We start from the raw sequence: 4,356 nt of genomic DNA on the forward strand, positions 1-4,356 counted from the left end.
CGCTTGTACCTATTTTACCGGTAGGTGCCCGGCGCCACCAAGGCACACGAATGCACATGGTGGCTTCCACAGCTACGGAAGACGCTCAAATCGCCACCGACTGTGGCAGGACATGCCGGGAGACTCTTTCGTTGGGCCATCTGCCGCGTTGGGCCATGGCCCAACGCGGCATGATGGCCGCGGGCGCCGCCAGTTGGACAAGGGTCAGGGGCCCCTCTTTCAAGCGTGAATTCCCCTTTCAAGGGTCCGCACTCGACCGGGGGCGCCTGTAACCGTTAAAGAAACCGGTGGGTGCCCGGTGGTAACAGGATTTGAGCCCAGTACCTCCCGCATAAGAGGCGAGTGCTGCACCTCTGAGCCATCGCTGCGGTACATCACTGCGGTAGATTGCAAACCGAGTGTTTCAAGTGTGTCTGCATGTACATATTAAATCATTGTATATGTGATGTTGGCTGGACCAGGAGCTGAGGGGTTATAGATCAGAAAAGCAGCCCTCAGCTCATGTAGTGAAAACTCTGAGTTATATGAGGCTGCTGACCTGCCGTAATAAAGTAATGGCTCTGTTTCGGCTCATTGTTTGTGCCTTACGAGAGTGCGTGTGTAGTGTGCTGAACTGGACACCTGTTGTAAGTGTTGTGCAAGTTTGCCTGCCTTGTCTTCCAGTGTGTCCGCTGTTGTGCATGCCAGAGGCAGGTTGGATGTTTGCTTTTCTTTCAGTTGGCGTATTCGTGTCCATACTTCTCCAGCCTCTCTAAGATTTTATATGATATGAATGAACGCCAACTATGTCGCTTTGCTTCATGGCCCCCACGTTTTCCGAACGCCTGGGCCCTTTTCAAGAAAAGTAGATTACCCCACGTGGGGTACCGAAGATGGACACCCCAAGGCTTTTCCTAGGCCTCTCGCGCCCGCCTGCAGTCCTCATTCTACCACCACGTCATCTGGTTGCGCAGGGCACCAGAGGCATTGCGAGTGTACTTTGAAGCGGAGTCGAGGATGTGCGCCGTGTATAGTTGGGTAGCTTCTTCAATGTGTAGATGTCGTATGTATATGCAGTGTAGTTTGAATGCCTCTGTAAATGTATTGCACTTTACTCTTGCTTCATTGAACTTGCTCTTGGAAATGGACTGTTTGGGACTTTATCTATATATGTGAGCGAGATTGGGAAGTGGTGACTACTACATGGGGCCGTGCTCACACTCTCCTCAAGACATGGGGAGAAAAGTGCAGAACCAATAGCCAAATTAAGATGTGAGTATGTTTTCAGTCCTAAGGTATGGTATATAGGCTGTTTTTTTGTTGACAAGGCATGCTCCAGAGCATGTTCGAAATTTGTCTATCAGGCAACCTCGACCATCTGTGCGAGAAGAGCCCTTAAAAGAATTCTGCATATTAAGGGCGGCTGTGACGATGTATGCTGTGGGCAGCTCGTCAACCAGTGCCTCGAAATCAAAGCTCGAAAGTGCGAAATCAGGAGAAAGGTAAATGAAGCATACCGTTATAAACCTTTTGAAAATTATTGTGCCTATTGCTACATCCTCCACGAAAGTGTTAAAAGGGATAGGCTGGTGTGCTAACGAATTCCTTGTGATTATTCCCACCACCGTCTGAAGAGTGCGTGCAGCCATCTCTTTTTGAATACCATATTACTATCCAAAAATTTGTGTGATTGGAATTTGAATGTTTTTCTTGGACACACATTACTCTTTGCTGTTTAGCATTCACGATGTCGTACATTTTGTAAAGATTAATCAGAAGGCCTCAGCAGTTACACTGAACAATATGTTCTCTTCGTTTTATTGAGTGTTCAGAGCTACTGGAGTGTGATTTTTTTGTATGGCCTTCGGGGCTTCTCCTCTCAGTAATGAGTTTTTTACCTTCTCTGGAGAATTGGATGTAGGAACCCGCTCCTTCTGCTGTTCACGGACACAGAGTCAATGTCAGTAAAACTGTGAATTGGAATACTAGCATTTTACAGCAGAATCCTATGGTATGCTTCTTGTTGTCAAACACATCCTTCAACGCCAAATTCCACATTTTATTGTCTATACATATTCCCTTATGTGTTGTGCGGGAACTGGCATTCCCAAAGCCTTCCAAGAAACATGTTCTCGATTTTCTCTTCAATGCCATCACGTCTGTATATTCCCAAAAATTTGATTCGACTCTTTGCTGGGTCTCCGGTAATAAGGCCGGAGATCAAATGGCGTTTACTGCTGCACTTACAACTACAGTGAACATTACAGCACTACTGTACACCAACCTGAAACCACTTGTCAGACGACACCTTCGCAAAACATGGCAAGTACACTGGAGAGGACATATATACAACAAACTACAAGTAATAAAGCCAGACGTGGGAACATACACCAGCGACACATGCAACATACACACTGAAGTTGCCTTAGCTAGGTAAGCGGATTGGCCACACACATGTAACACACTCACACCTGCTCATTCGTTCCTCAATACCGTTGTGTAGCAGGTGCAGAGAGGGCCCATCCGGAACACACATCCTCATAAAATGCTAAGCACCAGGCACAACATGACGTAAACACTTTCCAGAGTTATACAGATACAATTTTCCGCAGCATCCAGCATACATTGTGGGAGATAAACCCATGTTTTTGGCTAAGAGTACTTTCAAATTCTTGACAGAGATTCACTTTTTAGAACTTTTCTGATATATTATTTTGTTTTTACTGTAACTGTAATATGCACGCTTACAAATGTAGTTTAATAACCATGTCTTTGGTTCTCTTTGCCAACCATGTTTTTGGCGCTCTTTGCCCTAGCTGGCTTAGCGCCAATAAACAGAAATCATCATCATCATTATCATCAAATTTTGAAGGTGTTAGAGCTTGCCACAGAAATAGGAGACGAAACCATACACCTTGACGCAATGGGTGCCTGAGTCTTATACTTGCATTTTTCTTGACCTCTCGAGGCCAGCTCGATGAAAACGTGATTGTGGGGTAAATGTCATCACAATAATAACATGATGATGTTGGGCCGGTGATGATTATGATGATGCGCCAGCACAGGGTTACCGTAAGGGTTGATCCTGTTGAAGCGAAGATAAAGAGTAAACGATAGCACCTGAAGGGCTAGGGACCGCTCCACCTCCTGTCGAATACGTGAAATCGCGCTGTTCCGACAGCATTCTGTAGAACTTCTGGCATACGGCGTTTGTAATGAACTAACGGGCTCCGAGGTGCTCATCTGAGTATTGAAGCTGGCTTGGAGCTTGGGGGGAATTCGGATGGTCCAAAACTGCATTAGTCATACAAGAGGCTTCAGTCTTTCAATTGCTATTGTACCAGGACCGCCATTTATCTTCTTGAGGTAGGTGGAGCACAGTCTATGACTATGATAAGCGGTTTCTGGTGATGATGATGCCTCTTAACGGCCACAGCAGCGATGCGGCCCATTTGGTAGGGCGACTTGTTGATTCTGAATTCCTCAGTGCAGCGACGTATGCAGTGTCGATCTGCGTGGCCAAGGCAATGGCGGCCTCCTTAGCAACGTAGATATCTGTGCTTAGAGAAAGTAAGGTGAGAAAACTGTTTATTGAATTGATGACTGTCAATGCGTGCATTGTGGTGATAGATGTGGTGCAGAATCGGTATATACGTCCTTTCAGAGAAAGACTTATTTGCAGTGTAGGTATGCGACCCGGGCTGGTAGTTGGCCTTGAAGATGAGTTGTGTGATACGATGTCAGATGTGGGAAACAATGATCTTGTTGATGATGTTGGGAGAGAATTAATATAGGATGAACGCAACGTAAAAGTGATGTTCTGTAGAAGGAAAGAAGAAAACAGTTATGCGTAGTAAGTTGGATTGTTCTATTTCCATCAAAAACAAATGCATTTTCACATGGTCGAGTTGGTCGACGAAAAACCTATGATAAGGCCTGTCTTAAAATCGCTGGAAATGAACGTTTCTAGATAAGGCAATGCATAAATCAGGGGATTCCAGTAGGCTATTTTTATCTCATTGAGAACTTATCGGTAGACGTTTAGATCGTTCCTGTGAACGATTGCTTATGCACGAAAAATCGTCGAGTTCGTTTGTTCTACTGGAAATAAATTCGCGCTTCAAAGACGGGACGACAGATGAGGACACACAGCACTGCGCAGACAAACAAACTGGGCTCATTCCACGCGCATATGAACTACTACACGTAGACATGTGGAACCAAGAAAAACTTAAATACACAAATAAATCACACACAAAAATTAAAAATAAAACACACACCTTCACCTTGACACATGCATGCTGTCTCAACCAGATTAGACACCATCAAGAAACACGAATTCCTTGCCCAACAGTGATATTGAAGCAACCATAATGC

Source organism: Haemaphysalis longicornis, unplaced genomic scaffold, assembly GCF_048455015.1.
Source record: "Haemaphysalis longicornis isolate Haplotype H1 unplaced genomic scaffold, Haemaphysalis longicornis Haplotype H1 scaffold_13, whole genome shotgun sequence".
In the NCBI taxonomy this organism is placed as follows: Eukaryota; Metazoa; Arthropoda; class Arachnida; order Ixodida; family Ixodidae; genus Haemaphysalis; species Haemaphysalis longicornis.